The sequence below is a fragment of the Monodelphis domestica genome, chromosome 5 (genome assembly GCF_027887165.1).
Source record: "Monodelphis domestica isolate mMonDom1 chromosome 5, mMonDom1.pri, whole genome shotgun sequence".
Classification (NCBI taxonomy): Eukaryota; Metazoa; Chordata; class Mammalia; order Didelphimorphia; family Didelphidae; genus Monodelphis; species Monodelphis domestica.
Window position 1 is genome coordinate 294,773,149 of NC_077231.1, and position 19,879 is coordinate 294,793,027.

At 36.0% G+C, this 19,879-nt stretch overlaps 1 long non-coding RNA gene across 1 annotated transcript in view; it reads right to left on the reverse strand.

The window, feature by feature from the left end:
• The window catches only part of LOC130454666 (uncharacterized), a 39,948-nt gene extending 20,988 nt beyond the window's left edge, over positions 1–18,960 (reverse strand). The window contains exon 1 of the long non-coding RNA XR_008912482.1: positions 17,620–18,960. This is a non-coding gene — a long non-coding RNA (uncharacterized LOC130454666). The remainder of the gene's footprint in view (positions 1–17,619) is intronic.
• Positions 18,961–19,879: the final 919 nt, after the last annotated feature.

Sequence of the window (19,879 nt, forward strand, 5' to 3'; positions counted from 1 at the left end):
GATGTAAAATGCTTAGGAATCTATCTGCCAAGACAAACATGGGAATTATATGAACACAACTACAAAACACTTTCTACACAATTAAAACTGGATCTAAAGAACTGCAAAAACATTAATTGCTCATCATAAGATGAGCTAACATAATAAAAATGACAATCCTACCCAAATTAATATACTTATTCAGTGCCATACCCATCAAACTACAAAGAATTTTTTAATGAATTAAAAAAAAACACTATAACAAAGTTCATTTGGAAGAACAAAAGATCAAGAATGTCAAGGGAACTAATGCAGGAAAAATGTGAACGAAGATTGCCTAGCAGTACCAGACCTTAAACTGTACTATAAAGTAGTGGTCATCAAAACAATATGGTACTGGCTAAGAGGCAGAAGGGAGGATCACTGGAATAGACTTGGGATAAATGACCTCAGCAAGACAGTCTATGATAAACCCAAAGATCCCCACTTTTGGGGCAAAAATACACTATCTGATAAAAAAAACTGCATGGAAAACAGTATGGAAGAGATTAGGTTTAGATAAACATCTTACACTGTACACCAAGATAAATTCCTGAATGTGTGAATGACTTTAATATAAAGAAGGAAATTATAAGTAAATTAGGTGAACAAAGAAAAGTATGCTTTTCAGATTACAGGGAAATGAAATATTTTAAGACCAAGTAAGAGTTAGAAAAAATTACAGAATGTAAAATAAATAAATAATTTTATTACATTAAATTAAAAAAATTTCTGTATAAACAAAACCAATGCAACCAAATTTAGAAGGGAGGCAACAAATTGGGGGAAAAATCTTCATAACACAAACCTCTGACAGAGGTCTAATTACTCAAATTTATAAGGAGCTAAATCAATTGTACAAAAAAATCAAGCCATTCTCCAATTGATAAATGGGCAAGGGACATGAATAGGCAATGTTCAGGTAAAGAAATCAAAATTATCAATAAACACATGAAAAGATGTTTTAAATCTCTTATAATCAGATAATTGAAAATCAAAACAATTACCTCACACCTAGCAGATTGGCTAACATGAAAGTAAAGGAAAGTAATAAAGGTTGGAGGGGATATTGCAAAATTGGGACAATAATATACTGTTAGTGGAGTTGTGCATTGATCTAACCATTCTTGATGGTAATTTGGAACTGTGCCTGAAGGCACTAAATGACTGCCTGCCATACCACTGCTGGGTTTATACTCCAAAGAGATGAGGAAAAAGACTTATACAAAAAAAAATATTTATAGCCATACTCTCTTTGGTGGCAAAATATTAGAAAATGAGGGGATGTCCCTTGATTGGGGAATGGATGAACAAATTGTGTTACCTGTTGGTGATGGAATACTATGGTTCTAAAAGGAATAATGAACTAGAGGAATTTCATGTGAACTAGAATGTCCTCCAGGAATTAATGCAGAATGAAAGGAGCAGAACCAGGAGAACATTATAAACAGAGACAGATATACTGTGGTACAATCGAATGTAATGGACCTCTCTACTAGCAGTAGTGCAATGATCCAGAACAATTCTGAGGGACTTATAAGAAAGAACACTATCCTTATTCATAGGAAGAACTGTGGGAATAGAAACACAGAAGAAACACATTTGCTTGATCACGAGGGTTGATGGGGATAGGATTGGGGATATAAACTCTAAATGATCATCCTAGTGCAAGTATGAATGTGGAAATAGGTCTTCATTAAGGACACATGTAAAACCCAGTGGAACTGTGTATCAGATATGGGATGGGATTGTGTGGAGGGGAGGGAAAGAACATGAATCTTGTAACCATGGGAAAATATTCTAAATTAATTAAAGTTTTCCAAAAAGAAAACATTTTTTTCTTGTTTACATCTGGTTTATTCTTTGATTTAATTGATTAACTTAATGCAGAGTCTGGGTAAGCTTCACTCATACATAAATGAGGAAACTGAGTCCAGGAAAAAGAAGGCTTTCTTTTTATCCCCAAAGGACACATAGTGGCACTCAAGCCTAGAGTTTAGGTCTTATGGCTCTCATTCAGTACTCTGCATAGTATGCTATTAGGTTAGACCACCCAGCAAAAATCTTTCCTGCAGCAGGAAAAGATGGATAGTTAAATGTTGATGTTGATGACATTGATGACATATATGATGATGACATTGATGATATTGATGATGTAATAGTTTATCATATTGATGATATTGTTGTTGATGATGATGTTGATGATGTTTATCTTGATGATGATCTTGATGTTAATGATGATGAAGATGATGATGACTGAGTTTGGAGTTGGAGGTTTTCCTTTCATTTGAACCTTTCTGACCCTTCCCATTTTAATGATTAAAATTTTCTAGGAGACTCTCTCCAACCTATTTCACTCTTCTATTGTATTGTTTTTCCCCCTCCCCCATGTACTTCTTTATGAAATATTTCTTTACCCCATTTTATCTCTTTTCCCATTTCTCTTAGTATTATTCTCTTTTTTACCTCTAGTACATATATATCATATATATACATATTTGACAGTTAATCCTATACAGTTTGTCACTATTCCTTCCAAGTATACGGCTAGCTATCCTGATAATAATAACAATTTTTAAGAGTTACTAATATAATTTTTTTCTTATAGGAATACAAATCATTTGATCTTATTGGGTCACAAATAAAAGTTTCTTGTTTGTTTGTTTCCCTTTCTTAATTGCCATTTGGTAATTCTTTTGATTTCTGTGTTTATATATCAATTTTTCTGTTTGTCAGGTCTTTTTCTTTAAGAATGCTTAAAGTCTTCTATTTTATTAAATGATCACAATTTCCCCTGCAAGAATATAGTCAATTTTGTAAGGTAGTTGATTCTTGGTTGTAGACCCAGGTCCCTTGCTTTTGAGAATATCATATTCCTTGCCTTCTGGTCCTTCAGTGTGAATGAAGCCAGGTCCTGTGCTATCCTAACTGTGGTTCCATGATATCTGAATGGTTTCTTCTTAGCAGCTTGTAGTATCTTTTCCTGGATCTTGTAGTTCTTGAATTTGACTATAACATTCTTGGCCATTGTCAATTGGGGATTACAGGCAGGAAGTGATCTGTGGATTCTTTCACTCTCCACTTTACCCTTTTGTTCAAGAATGTTGGGCCAGTTTTGTTGGATAATTTTCTATAGAATGATGCCCAGGCTTTTTCTTCTGTCTTGATTTTCTGGGAGTGCAATAATTCTTAAAGTTATCTTTTCTGGATCTATTTTCCAGATCTGTAGTTTTATCAATAAGGTATTTCATATTTTCCTCAATTTTTTTCATTCTTTTGATTTTGTTTTATAGACTCTTGCTGCCTTGTGAAGTTATTTGCTCCTAGTTGTTTGATTCTAATTTTTAAAAACTGAATTTAATACCTGGCTTTTTGGTCATCCATCTCCTTCTGGTCTGTTTTTTTTTTTTTTGTAGGTTACATTTCACTTTATTTGCCTTGTTTTCAAGCTGGTCATTTCTGGCTTTCAAGACACCATTTTCTTGTTTTAGTTCACATGCCTCTGTTTCCAAATGAGTTATTTTGTTTTTTAAGTTCTTTTCCCAATTGTCTTTAGTCTCTATTAATTTTATTTTTGAATTGTGTTTTGAGTTTGTCTAAAGCCTGAGTTCAATTTGCTAGAGTTTCTGTGTTTTTTCTTGGTGTTCTTTGGTTCTCCTTTGTTCCCTTTACTCTTTGTTCATTACCTTCATGGAAACTGTCAATTATTTCTTTTTTATTTTTCTGTCATTTGCTCAAATTTTTTTTTCCCTTCTTTCCCCTCTGCCATTGACTATAATCTTGTTCCTCTGGTTGTTTGCTGGATCTGTGGGTTTCGGCTATTCTGTCCTGAAGGGGCTTCTTCTCTGCTCTGCTGATTGACTAGATTAGGTTGATGGAGTATTAATGAGCCTCAAGGTCAGATCTGCCCCAGCTGGCAACAGATGCTGAAGGTGTAGGTGAAGGTATGGAGGCTGAAGGGAGTTGTGCTTCCTGTCCTGTTATCAAGGTATTCTGTTGTGGTTGCAGCCTTTGCCAGGATCAGAGTCAACAGGATTCTTACCTTGGCTCTCAATGAAATCTGTGGGGGAAGGGTGTTGTGGCTCATTCTGATTCTTAAGAGATAAAGAGTTCTACAATTCAAAATCACACAGAATCACTAGTCTTACAAAGATGAGCTTTTCTGCCAGGGTACAGCTTAGGGCCAATATTGGTGTGTCACAAATTTTTAAAAAATAATAAATTTGATTGATACATTAAAATTCCCAGATATCTTTCCCCCCACATAATCCAGTCCCCTTGATTCTCTAATTCTGGGACCAGCTTTTTTCTTTTTGCAGGGAATATTCTGTGACTTCCTCAATAAGTATACTAGGACACTGTTATAAGAGATCTTAGTGTCAGATAAATACCAAGATTGAAGGATGACACAATATTTTAATATGTACTAAGATTCTTTTCATTTTTATATGCTATTTTCTCATAAATAAATAAATATTCCCAAACTACCCTGAGTAAATAATATAAGAAAACATTATTGAATTAATTAGCCTACTTTAGAATGATAGTTGCTTTGAAATATAAACTTCTTGGTATTGTAATCAAAACTATTACCTGAAACTTAATAATGCTCTTTACTCACAGTCGAATGTGAGTATATTATTATATTTATATATATATATATTTATATGTAAATATATATATATATATATATATATAAATTATAAAATTTCCCTGGTCAGATGGTCTCTTATTTAGCTTCCAAATATGTAAGGCCTTATATGCTGCTTGTAGCCTGAGAAATCTGTGAAGTAAATTGTCATACAGAAGCCTTGGTATATGAAAAGAGCCATGAAAGAATACTAGAGGAATGGGATCTGAGTTTGAATCCTGTCAATCACTTACTTCCTCTGGAGTCAGTCTTTCTGGTCCAGGTCCCTCATTTGTTAAACTATGGAGGTGAACTAAATGAACTTTTAAGTTCCCTTCTAACTCAATATCTTTCTGTTGATATTCAATACAGAATTTACCATCATTTCTTTTTTCATGGGGCAAGCTGCATAAATTACAGGAAACTGACATGGGACAAAATATAGGAAAGGAGCTTACTCTGACCCGTTATGTAGTAATTTTCTAGTTTTCTTGCCAACTACATGCTAAGCAATGTTCTAGTGTTCTCAATACTCCCCAACTATGGCAACGTGTAATAAAAACCTTCTTGCCCCATCCTAGTGAGGAGTGTCAGTGTTAGATATTTTTAATATTTTTTGATAAACACATGTTATGCTTTAAAGTAAAAATATAGTATAAACTGATTTTGAATGAAGACTCTACTTCATTATGACTGGTTGACACCCATTTGTTAAAAATTCTCATTTTCAGGAAATATATATGTATGTATATGTACATATATCTACATATGTTTATTTTCTTCTTTGCTTCAATGATTTCACTTCCTCATATAGTAGGGTATAATGGCCAAACGTTAATCCTGGAAATTAACATATATATGCAGAGATTTTGACAGATGTTTCCTTTTAAAAATCTCTTAAAATTTCTATGTTCACTAATGTGTTTTATTGCTTCCTGACTATAAAACTTCAAAGTACCTGCTATTTGTCTTTGCCGTCCTTCACAAAAAAAAAAGACAACTAAAAACTAAAGAAAAAAAGAACAACATTGAAAGCCTGTTAGTTTAATCAAGTTTCTCACCCTTTCCCTTTCCATAATCCCTTCTTAAAGGCACTATTCCTAAAATACCTTCCTTAACATGAAGAAGAAATTAAAAAGAAGAGAGAGAAGAGCTTTAAATGAAAAATGTCAATGTTAAATGTGGTTTTATTGATTTCTAGCTTTTACATGTTTTAAAATTTAAAAGTCACACTAAATGACTATAATTCTAAATAGTTGATTTGCAAATTTTTATTGAGTAGAGGAAGGTCAATGGGGTCACTCCACTGATATGGTGCCATTTGAGAAAATAGGACATCTTGTTTTCAGAGAAATATTCAGAGCCAGATAATTCTGTTTTTGGTTAAGTGTCTATACTTGAGCAGATGTGGAATAGGGAGAATAAACAGAAGAGGCATTTTAATTGATAAAACCAAGGACAGGGGGCTAAACATTTCACAGAAAGGTAGGGAATAGAGGAAGGACAGAGATCTCTAAAGTAGAGGGGAACAATAAATCCCAGGTGGCTTTTTTGAATCATAAAATTAGAGGGATAAACTAGATACTTTCTGAATTTTTTTCTAGGTCTAAATAGATAATGGTGGAATTTTATGTTAATAGAACCAAGTGGAGGAAAGCAACAAAATGCTTTAAGGACAGAAAAATTGAAGACCATGTTGATTTTTGGTTTTAATTTCCTCCTCTCATTTCTAATAAACAAACAATTGTAGAAACCCTTAAGATTTTGCTCTTAACTTATTGTCGCCATTGGTTAAAATCAACAAGAGTTCTGACTCTATGTTCAGCTACTATGAATACAGAAGAAAGAAAAAAAAATTATTGTCATTAAATTAACCAACCAAGAAATGACCTGTTCATCATAGCTTGCTATTAAAAATAATAATAATGATAATTATCATTTATATACTTTTTACACACGTGGAGCTCCTTTTGTTATCAAACTTCTTTAGAAGAATCTGTAAGGTAGATGATATACATATTATTCTGTTCATTTTAGAAGAGAAGAAATTAAGCTTTAGAAAGCTAAAATAGATTTTCAGTCAGTTACATAGCACCAAAGTTCTTGTTCTTTTTCTTTCTTCCTTCTTTCTATATGTGTGTATGTATATGTATATATAGACATGCATATCTTTTGAACTCTAGACCCATTTTGTCAAATGTCCACTAAGTATCAAATAATTCATTTAAAACTAATATCTGGTTTTATGTAATTTTATAAAGTTTCTAAAATATTTTATAAATATTATATGTTCATAACAACTCTAAGAGGTGGGAGCCATGATCTCCATCTTATAGAAGAAGAAACTGAGACACAGAGATGTTAGGTGACTTGCCCAGTAGCACGTAACTAATAAGTTTCTGAGGCTAGATTTGAGCTCAGTACATGCTTACTCCAAGTTTAATGCTTTATATACTGTGCCGCCTATATGCCCCTCTATTGATAGCTGGTAATTAATAATTAGCTTTTATTACAATGGCTGGTCTCAAACTCAAACTTTTCCAAATGACTCTGACTTTCTACCACCTGTCAACATACATCTTTCATTTAAATTTCCTGATATTTGTAGTGGGTACTTCTAATGTCCTATTCACTTGGGTTAGACACTTCTGAGTAATTCATTAAAAATGTTTATTTAGGGGGCAGCTGGGTAGCTCAGTGGATTGAGAGCCAGTCCTAGAGACGGGAGGCCCTAGATTCAAATCTGGCCTCAGATACTTCCTAGCTATGTGACCCTGGGCAAGTCACTTAACCCCCATTGCCTAGCCCTTATCACTCTTCTGCCTTGGAGCCAATACAAAGTATTGACTGCAAGATGGAAGGTAAGGGTTTAAAAAATTTTTTTTAAATGTTTATTTAGAATATTTTTCTATGATTACATGATTCATGATTCCATCCCCATTTCCCACTCTTTCTTCCCCCCTTCTGAAGTTGACAAGCAGTTCCACTGGGTTATACATGTATCATTGTTCAAAACTATTTCCATGTTATTCATATTTTCAGTAGAGTGATCCTTTAACATCAAAACCCTAATCACATCTCTATTGAAGCACATAATTGATCACATGTTTTTCCTCTACATTTCTGCTCCCACAGTTCTTTCTCTGGATATGGAGAGCATCTTTCTTCTAAGTCCATCAGGATTGTCCTGGATCATTGCATTGCTGCTGGTAGAAAAGTCTATTATGTTTGATTGTGCCATACTGTATCTGTCTCTGTGTACAATGTTCTCCTGGTTCTGCTCCTTTCACTCTACATCAATTCCTGGAGGTTGTTCTAGTTCACATGGAATTTCTCTGGAGTAATTCATTAATTGTACTTGACTTTACTCCTTGACTTGGATTCTTTCCTCCAAATGTCAGTTGGCTGCCCAATTTTTGACCGCTGTAATTCTATAATTTATCTTGCATTCATTTCCTTCCTTGTAAAAAAAATTAGATCTGCCCAAGTCCTGTCTTCTAGTCTCATATATATTATGGTAAGAACATCCTATTTTTTTGTCCTGTTTCAATTCTCTTACATCTAATCCATTTTCTATATAACTGCCTGAATAATCTTAAGATATCCAGCACACTATGTGAATCTCCTGCTCAAAAATCTTCTGTGAGTCCTTAGTGACTGGTATAAAACAAACTTTTAATTCTGGTTCAGGCCTCTCTTCCTCTTCATGCAACCTCCTCCCACTCCAACTTATCTTTCCAATGTTATTTCAAAATTGTTAATTTTTATGCACTCCATATTGCATTAAAAATATCTATATTTGTTTCCCAGAACCCAGAATTCCATTTTCTCCCTCAGTGTATTCCAAAAAACTCATCTTGTATGATTGGAATGGTGGATCTTCTCACCTCATTTTCAAAAAAAAAAATTATATTATTTTAAGTTTTGGCAATAACTCCGATTTATCTTAGATTCCTTAACTGTGAATCCTGTTTTCCTCTTCAATTATATTGTACTATACTTACTTTTATACATGATGTAGCTTCTCTGACAACCCCCAGTATCATACAATTTCCTTGAATGCTAGAATGATTTCATGCTGGTCTTTGTATTCTCACTTCCAAATACTATTTTATATACAATAGATACTTAATACATGTTTATTGAATTGAAGTGAATTGTTGGATTGGTTCCTACACTTTCCTCATAACCCCAAGCAAAAATAATTCAGATCATATCCTAGGCAAAAGCAGATTCACAAAGAGAACTGCCATCCCTATTGGAAGGAGAGTTCCCTAGTAGAATGTCACTATTTGAGAGCAGATCAGATTTTTCATCTTTCCCTCCTGGAACCTAATACAATGGCTTGAATATATTAGGTTCTTAATATCTTTCTATTCAATCAGTTACTGGGTGGTGACTTAGTACCTTTTGGTCATCCTCTCGTCTTTTCACTTTCTTGCTACTTAGAGACCTAAACCATTTTTGGTTTTGTATTTGCCTTTAAGGCATCATCACTTGCTTCATCCATGTCTTACTTCCATATCCATTTATTATGAGTCTGAGATAATATTATCAATCAGAAGTGTCAAACACAGAGCTAACACTTCCAACTGTGGCCTGAATTTGATTAAAATATTATGGGAAATAATTAACCAAAGAAATAAAAAGAATAAAGCAGATAATGTCAATTTGTTATTATATAAGTCAATATGCAGCTGCCAAGGATGCTTACATAGGGTTTACAAGCTCTTTTAATTTGTTTCACATCATTACTGTAAAAATAATGTAAGCTCCTTCAGTTTCCATTCCCATAATACCCACCAGGTGAAAAGAATTTTTGACTGAGAAACTCTATTCTTCGATTTATCATATGTCCTATTGATATGATCTACTTCATGATATTCTGAGGTTTAGGACAAGGTAGCAAAGATGGCAGAGTAAGGAATGCTCAAAACTTGTCAACCATTATCCATACAGCAACACTAAAACAAGAATGCTTTCAAAATCCATCCTGCAGCAGCAGAATCAGCAGGAGACAGGGGGAAGCAGTGCTCCAGCATAGAATAGCATGGAAGGACATCAAGGAGTGCCGGTCTGGCTGGGTTAAGAGGGGAAAATGCCATCCAGCATTCAGGGTAGAAAGAGGGAGTCCAACCAGGCACAGTCCAGCCTCAGAAAGGGAAGAGAAGAAACAGGCAGCAGTAGGAGGAATGCAGCCCAGCACAGTACAGTTAGCAGAGCCCAAGCTGAGCAGCAGTGGAAAGAACTCAACCCCAAAAGGTCCAGCTAGAGAAGGTGGAACACAAAGAAATCCAACTCAATCAGTATTTGGAAGAAACAGCTGCAAACTTTCCCAAAGTGGGCCAACCGGATCACCTCTGCTGAGTGCTCAATCTAAGATGTGAACCAGCTGAGTTGAACCCAGACACTGGAATAGACAATATAGTTCAAGCTAAGGACAGTACTCCTATCCCAGGAATGGAAAGAAGTTTCAACATATAGACGAGTCAGAAAAAAGTCACCCCCCCCCACCAAAAAATGAGAAAAATACAGAGAAAAAGCCTGAGGTTTAGGTCTATATACAGTACATAACTGCTGCTGGCAGCTTTACTATTCCCTCTTTTGAAAGGAGTTATAATGATGAGCATCTGTTTTTCCTTTTTTCCCTTAGTTTACGATCTGATCCCTACCTTCATCAAATCACTTCAGTTTCTTTTTCTTGACATATCTCCAGATTGTTGACAAATTTTAGCACTTATCTATTCCAAACTGCACCATTCCAGCTGAGATTGCACCTGTGCTACTCAGTGAAGTAATCAGAGCTCAGGGTAGGACAAGATGCTCACTTTACAGATGCAGCCCAGAAAGTTCTCGCTCCCTGTAGATCTCAGTGAGCAAAGTTCACATCACTTGCCTTCCTGAATGAAACTAAAGTATTTTAAAAAATCTTATCTATCCCCATCTGTCTATCATCTACCATCTATCAATCATCTGCTAACATCTCTGTCCATCATCTATCTATCCATCCATCCATCTATCTATCTATCTATCTATCTATCTATCTATCTATCTATCTATCTATCTATCTATCTATCTATCATCTATCCTTAATGCTGAGCCCAGCTTTCATTTCTTTCCTATTTTAAAAAAGTCTTAATTATAATTCCTTCTCTTATTCAGATCGAATAACACCTTAAATGAAAGCCTTGAAATACTGTATTCTGCATTGCATATAGGTAAATAGGTAGATGAGTCCTGATTGGCTGAGAAACTTCTGAGTCTACTACACCTTGAATTGTTTATGTAGAAGAATGATGTAAAAACTTGAGAGCTCTGGTTGAGAGGGCCAAGTAGAAATCTTTGAAGGAAGGAGAAGACTCTCTTGATGTTACAGAAATATGTGGAGCGAGCCCCTGACATAATCCTACATTCCCAACCATTGCAATCATAAAGACCATGAAGAATGGAGTTGTCACTCCCCATTGAGATTGCCCTATCTCTCCTAGTTTTCCCTTTTTCCCAAAGTGCTCATTTTACTTATGCATTATTTGTCTCATAATCAATATGTATAACTTCCCTAATTTCTTATGCTTTCTATTTTGATCATTTTATTAGCCATGCATGATGGATGCTTGTGCAACCATTTGACAAATGATCTAAGGTGGTGAGAGCAAGCTAAGAATTACTTGTCCCTCTTGGTTCTGCTTCTGACTTTCCAATCTCCCAAACCATGCTTCAGCTGCTGCCTCTTTAAGGTCATTAGCTTAACACTTAGAGCCTCTATGCCTTGTAATATTCAACTATATGTGTGTCCTCACACCAGAATATCCCACTGCCACCTCGGCCCTTTTCTCCCATTGTTAAGATCTCATGGCCTTTTTCTTCCTTCCTTCCTTCCTTCCTTCCTTCCTTCCTTCCTTCCTTCCTTCCTTCCTTCCTTCCTTCCTTCCTTCCTTCCTTCCTTCCTTCCTTCCTTCCTTCCTTCCTTCCTTCCTTCCTTCTTTCCTTCCTTCCTTCCTTAGTCTGTATCTCTCTCTCTCTCTCTCTCTCTCTCTCTCTCTCTCTCTCTCTCTCTCTCTCTCTCTCTCTCTCTCTCTCTCTCTCTCTCTCTCTCTCTCTCTCTCTCTCTCTCTCTCTCTCTCTCTCTCTCTCTCTCTCTCTCTCTCTCTCTCTCTCTCTCTCTCTCTCTCTTTCTTTCCTCCTTCCTTCCTTAGTCTAGGATGGACAATCTTCATTCCTGTTCTAGCTTTGTTCTTGACTTCCTGGACTCCAAAATCCCTTACCGCTGGTTACTTCCATATCTCTTCTCACCTTAACCTGACTCATACATCTATCCATACTATATATTTTAAGTGGTCTTTACATTATAGAGATCACATACATAAAGGCCACATAACTTGGTTTCCCAAAGCTTGTCAAAGGCACTGGGATCAGGTTCTTTTTTTTTATTCTTATTAAAAGAGGTCACTATAGAGGAACTTGTGAGATCTCTGGTGATTTAAGCATATGATCCTATCCATGTGAAAAAATCACCATTTTATTAACAGAAAAATTATTCCAAAAATAGAGTGAATCCCTCTATAACAACGATATGGGGAGAAGGGATAAAAAATATGTACTTGTATCCCCATAAGTTATGCTGTGCTTTCACTATGAGCCACTATATTAGAAAGAATTTCAAGGAACCTATGACATAACCGATACAATGCAATAAGTAACAAAGGATGTTTGATTTATTTTCAGAGAGCATAGATTCAAATCCTGTCTGTTGTTTTCTACCTGTGTAATCTAGGATAACTTCTTTATATAGCTATGATTGCATTTTCCTCATTTATGAAATGTAAGGTGAGATTAGCTAACAAAATCATAGATGTAGAGCTAGATCCTAAAGGTAATCTACCCAATCCTTTCTTTTTTAAAATAACCTTTTTTTTAAAAACCCTTACCTTCTGTCTTGGGTCAATACTGTGGATTGGTTCCAAGGCAGAAGAGTTGGTAAGGGCTAGGCAATGGGGGTCAAGTGACTTGCCCAGGATCATACAGCTGTGAAGTGAAAATAACTTTTTTTAAAGTCTTTTTTATATCACAGTCATCCCTACTATTCCTCACACTGCTTCCAAAGAGCCATTCTATATCACAGTGTTTTTAAAAAGACAAATAATAAAAAAGGGAGAGAGACAGTAAGAAGGAAAAAACCAACACAACTGATTAATATATTGAAAAAATCCAAAAATATATGAAATATCTAACATTGGTGGACTTCCTCTTTCATGAAGAGCTAGGTTGGGGCTTTATCCTTTCTTATCTTTTCATTTGAGGCATGCTTGACTATAATATTTTTATATTAACTTTTGATTTTTTTGGAATTTGTTCTTTCCATTTCCATTGCTTTAGTTATTGTATATACTGTTTTCTTAGCTCTACTGAATTCATTCTTTCCATATATTTTCCCATATATCTCTGTGTTCATCACCTACATCATTTCTTACAGCATAGCAATATTTCAATATATTCATGTACCACGATTTACTTGTCCATTCTTCCAATGGTGAATATTTACTTGGCTTCCAATTCTTTGCTGCCATGAAAAGGGAAATATTTTATCACATAATTATTAATTTTTTTCTTTGATTTTTTCTTTGAACTGCTTTATTTCATAGCTCATGAAAAGAGTTCTAAGGTCACTTATAGCTTTGCATCTCTGATTCTCTGATTGGGATCCTGGCTTTTGTTTTGTGTTTTGTTTTTCCAGCCTATCTCCATTATAATATTTCTCCTGAATTTTAGCTGAGCTCACTCAAAACTATGCACAGGAAAACAAAACAATAGGACCTTGGGGAATAGGATACCTTTTAGGAGGAACCATAGGGTAGTAGAAAAATTCTGATCTTAAAGACAGAGGACCTGGGTTTAAATCTCCCCCCCACACACATACACACACCTTCTTGTCACACTCTGGACTGCACTAAAACTTTCACCTTCCATGAGGCTGTTCATCTTTTGCCTAGAAAAATCGGTTTATTACTGGTGAGCCTTCACCATTTCTAGGACAACAAAAACTTACTCCACAGGCTATTTCTTCCTGACCATCTTTGTATGATGTTACTATCCCTTCTCCGACACCCCTCCTCTCATATATCACTTGTTCTGAGAGTAGTAAATGCTAGATGGTACTGAAGATAGAATTCTGGACTTGAGTTAGGATGACCTGAGTTTGAATCATGATTCAGATACTTTCCAACTGTATACTCCTGGGCAACTCACTAATCCTCTAAGCCTCAGTTTCCTCATTTATAAAATAAAGATAACAATAAGATATATTCAATGGGATTCTTTTAAGAATAAAAATAAATGGTATATGTAATATATTTTATTAAAATTCTATATAAATCTATTTGTTATTATTAAAATTAGTATTATTGAGAAGCATGAGTCAATAAGGTACCCTATGGCTTCAATCACCATTCCTGTGTCTTCTCTGTTCCAAACACCCTTTGATGGTCTTAATGCAATTATAAGTATTATTGCCATCACCGCAAAAACTCAAAATGCTTGAGGGTAAGGGCAATTTTGATTTTTGTATTTAAACCCTCAGCACTTAACCACAATACCTAGTTTATTGGAATAACTTAATCACTTTTCTTTCTTTCATTTATGTATATTCCATGTGTGACTTTGAACAATTCATATAACTTCTCTGTGCCTCAGTTTACACATTTAGAAAATCTATTTCTAAGGTATTCTCCATTCTTAGTCAAGCTAGCTATTATAGAAACATCCCACTTGACACTGTATAATTGCCCTCTCACATCTTTTATTTGAGTAATGTTTGACCTTACTATTTTTATTCTCTTTTGATTTTTTTTGACATTTGTCCTTTCAATTTAAATTGTTTTATTTTTGTATATATTATCTTCTTGGCGCTGCTGAATTCACTATGCATGAATTCTTCTCAATCTTTCCATGCATTTCTATAAATTCATCCCCTACATAATTTCTTATAGTATAGCAAGATTTTATCATTTTCATGTACCACAGTTTACTTGCCCATCTTTCAGAATGCAATGGGAGGAATATATGATTGGAAGTCAGAAGACAGATTTGAATTTACCCATGAAACCTTTCACAAGACATAGAATTTTCCAGAGGCCATCTGATGCAACTTCTTCATTTTAAAGTAGAAGGAACTGAGCTCCAGGGAAGTCATGATTTATCCAAGGTCACAAAATTAGAATATAATAGATCCACATTGGAACTCAGTTTTGTTTTGTTTTTTACTCCAAATCCAGTACTTTTTAAAATACCATCATTACTCTTCTTACTTGGGGGTAATTAAAGGGGAAGTACACATAGTTCAGGTGGATAGAGTATCAGAACTGGAATCAGGAAGACTCATCCATCTAAGTTCAAATCTGGCCTCTGATATCTACTAGCTGTGGGACCCCAGACAAGTCGCTTAACCCTATATGCCTCAGTTTCTCTAACTTTAAATGAGCTGGAGAGGGAAATGGCAAACCACTCTAGTATCATTGCCAAGAAAACTCCAAATCAGGTCCCACAGACTCAGAAATAGCTGAAAAATGACTAAATTACACCAACATAAAACAGTTAAATTTGTCTCCAAATATGAAGAATTAGAGAAGAAAAAATTAGAATTCCAATGATATAAAATAGTAGACTGAGTACTAGACAAAGTTGTGTAAACCTGAGTTTAAAATCTGCCTCAGACACTTCAGTAGTGTGTTCCTAAGTAGGTAATTTACCTCAGTTTCCTCATCTATAAAATAGAGAAAATAATCACACTTTCTGGATATGATTATTGTGCAGAAAAAAATGAATACATATATATTTAGAATGTGCTTTGCAAACTTTAAAGCCCTCCATTGTTATGGAGTTTCTGAGCTTCTTATTCCTTAAATACAGATTGGGAAAACAAGGAAATGGTGAAAATGGCACCTGGGGCTTGCTGCTCCCAGGACTTCTCAGCCTTCTTTAGAAAACACTGGCCCCTGGTCCTCCATCTGTGAGTCCCCCATTTGCCTTAACAACAAGGACCTGCTGGAAGCCTCAGGCAGTGTGAGCTCCTTGGTGTAGACCTGAATTCATTCTTAATGATGGAGGTGAAAAAATGAAAAGAGAGAGCCACTTTTAGCTTTTATTCTCATGCTAATGAGATCACTTGCCTTCTCTCTCTTTTCCTACTTGGAGAACCAGGAAACACAGAGTGCTCTGGAGAAAGAGATGGAAGAGAGCAACTTGCCCCATATGGAGGGACAGGTCCATCTCTGTGGCAAAAGCAGCAGCAGCAGTATCATTCTAGTGTCTGCTTCCTGGGCAACCACAGGAAATGGTTCTAATGACATTTTCCATAAAGCTACCACATGCTGACCTCACCCCTGGAATTGGAAGATAAGGAAAAAGGGGGAAAAATTATAATCCTTAGGTTACTTATTGAAATTAGAAAGGCAAACAACTATTTTGGGGGGATGTGAGGAAAACTTTCAGTTGTTTCCAAATATGCATCTTTCCATTTTAATCCAGAAAGTAATTGTGTATTCCAAGGCTCAGATCCTCCCAAAGATTCATGCATTATGGATGCCTCACTTCCCAGGGACATAGAGTATGTTACACTCCACATCCTGCTGAAATGGGGGAATAATTTCAGACAGAGGCTGACTAGAAGAAACAACTAAACTTGGAGGGGGGGATAGCACCTAAGAATACAGACTTTGGGGTGGAATCTGAGCCCTTTTTTTCTATTTCCATTATCAGATGTCATTTATGGGGTTGGAAGGTAGGGATTTAGTATGAAATTCAGATGAGGATTAAATGCCTTATGACCCCATTTGGGATTTTCTTGGCAAAGATACTAGAGTGGCTTGCTATTGTTCTCCAGCTCATTTTTCAGAGGAATCTGAAGCAAACTGGGCTCAGTGACTTACCCAGGGTCACACAGCTAGTGTCTGAGGTCAGATTTGTACTCATAAAGATGAGTCTTTCTAACCAGACCTGACACTCCATTGAACCACCAACCTGTCCCTCTGAGGTCCCTTTTATTTCTCAAGTTAATCATCCTAGGATCTTCTAAATGCCACCACCACAAATTGCATCATCACCATAGTTCAAATCTCTGGGGTGCTTTAAGGTTTGCAAAACTCCTTATAGGACCTTATCATACTCAATCCTTACAACAGGCAAGGGAGATACTATTTTTAGCTTCATTTTACAGAAGAGATAACTGAGGCTCACACAGAGTCACCCAGCAGTGTGATTGAGGAAGGATATGAACTTGGATCTTCCTAATTCCAAATGTAGAGCTTTCTCCATTACACAGATGATGCTTTTCAAGAAGATGAGCTAGTGGCAGCTAGATAACACTGTACATAGACACCTGGACTTGGAGACAGTTCAAAATCCGATCCTGGATATATATTTTCTGTGGAACCTTAGGCAAATCATTTAGCCTTTCTGAACCTTAGTTCCCTCATTTAGAAAATGAAGTTAATCACGGCACCTACCATGGAATGAGATAATATGGGTAAAGTGATTTGCAAACCTTAAATCTCTATATAACGCTTAGCAATTAGTTCTAAGCTCCCTAGATAAATGAATTAGTTATCTTAATAAGGCATCTTTTTGCTCCAGATATAAGGGCATCTTCGAGATAGGTTTGAAATCCAGTCTTGCTAAAACTACGAACTATCAGTCACTTTTATTTATGTTCTCCCTCATGCATTCTGGTCATTTGGATCTTTTTGTACTGTCCTCACTGAGTCTTATTAGGTTATCAGAAGGCAAACATCTGTCTGTGGCAGCATTTCCATGTAATGTTTCCTTGTTAATCCAGATTAAAAGAGGCCAGCATGCAATAAATTCCCTTTCGGCTCACTGCCTAATTCTCATTTGGCTATCCTGTAACTCCCCACCCCACTCCCCACCGGGGTTATTCTGGGCACCTCTGCTGGTAAACAATCAATTAAGATATCTACTATAGATCTTGAGGCATGTTTGAAATCTAGAGCACATCTAGGCAGCAGATGACCCTTGGACTGGGGTCAAGGGAAGGCTAGATGGATGGAGAACTGCCAACTTGGCAATCTCATCTCTTGAGTGGTCCAATATGGCAGCTATAGGATTGGTCAGCTTCATTCTAGCCACGTAAAATGAGAGGACAGCTCAGTGGCTGCCTCCCTTCCCATTGCCACTTCCTCCATGTCATTGTTTAGTCATAGAGACTCCTTGCCATTGGTACCTGAAGAATTCCTCCTAGTCAATGTCATCCATGCTGAGTTACAGGAAACTCCTCTTTGATCAGGCCAAATTTGCTCATGGCAAGGAATTGAACTAATGTGCCTTCTCTCATATCACAGTTCATAAAACCACTCTTTCAATATGGCCTTGAAAATAAGCAGACAATTTGCTGCCAATGAGTCTCCCATAAACAAAACTGACCTTTATTTAGTGATTCACAGGCCACTTTTACCTACATTATGTCATATGAGCCTAATGATCACCTTATAAAGTGGCCTCTCAGAGCTATTTGTTTTTGTTTGGACTAACAAGGATTTTATCAGCATAAGGAAAAGTGCTAGGGTTAGGGAAACCCAGTAGGAAAAATGGGTCCTGGTAGAGATAAATATTTGTTGGAAAATTCATATTCTAGATAACTGACAGAGTTGCTTAAAGGTTGTTACTTTCAAGGAGTTTTTCATAGGAGAATTTCTAAAGCCATTAGCTATGAGATGACCCTGAACCCAGTTCTTCTAGACTCTGAGGCCAACTGCCATTCCCCTAAGCCCCAGGACCTCTGATAGGTATTATTATTTCCAATTTGTTGATGATAAAACTGAGGATCAGTTAGACCAAGAGACATACTGCTGTTTGCATAACTAATCTGTATGACTTTTGGGATTCAAACCCAGGTCAATCTAGCTAGCCTCCCTCTCCATTTTTCTATTCCTTCCTTGAAGAATCTTATTTACAAGAGCTTGTTGAGAAACAGCCTTTACCCCATTCTCTCTGGCAAGTGATAGCCTGTGTACAAGCTGGTCCAGACCTATGAATTCTTTGCCAACAATCCTAATGACCAAAGACAAGGTTGACTTCAAGTGTGACTGTGAATTATTAGTGCAATTACAAGAGGTTTCACTTGCTTCTAACTTCACATGGACTAAATGAAAGCAGATCAGGTTCTTCCCAGTACTAGATTTATAGTGATACACCTAGAAAATCTACTTAGAATGTGACTTTCTTTTCTTTCTTCTGTTTTTACTTCTGTGTGTGTGTGTGTGTGTGTGTGTGTGTGTGTGAGAGAGAGAGAGAGAGAGAGAGAGAGAATAAATTAGTATTACTCTGTGGTTATTGAGATCAGTTGGTTTCAATGCTGAACTAGGGAGGTCAGAGAGGACAGTTAGGATCAAGTTGTCTCCTATAGACCCCAAGAACAGTTCACAATTAGATTCTAAGAGAGAACCTATAAAAGGTAGGCAATAAAGCAACATATCCATGGTCGCAATTAGAATAGCAGATCAAAGGGTGTGCCCTAATGATAGTTTGTCAACAGCATCACCTTATATCTAAGTTGTGATCTCCTGGTCTAATTTGCTTCCTTTGTGAGTCTCTTGAATTTACCTCACTCTGCTTATTTTTTTTTCAAATTGAATGCTCAAGATATTCGTTTCTTCTTTTTGAGATGTATCAAAAATATTTCTTTCCATCTGAAAATTGTTTCTATAAATTATTTTTCTTCGCCTCTGTTCTTGACCCCTTTGAAGTGTCCACAATCAAATTAAACATAGATTGAGTATTGCAGAAAAAAGGGAACTGACTTTGGATCTAAAAGGTTTGGGCTTAAATCCTCACTCTGCCTCTACTAACTGAGTGACTTTGGGCAAGTCATTTAACCTCTCCATGAGTGTTATCTGATTTTTAAGAGGTGTTTATACTGCTAACCTCTAAGGACACATTTATATCTACATTTATCAACCTGACAATATGACAAAAAAAGGAAAATAATAAATGTGGAGGAGATGTGGAAAAATTGGTTCATTGATACATTACTGGTGGAGTTGTCAAGTGATATAACCATTTGGAGAACAATTTACAACCACGCCTAAAGGTCTATAAAACCTTGAATACCCTTTAACCCAATAATACCTCTACTAGGCTTGTATCCCAAAGAGAACAAAGGAAGGGGGAAAGGAACAAAAATATTTGTAGCAGCTCTAAAGAAATGGAAACTGCAGAGAT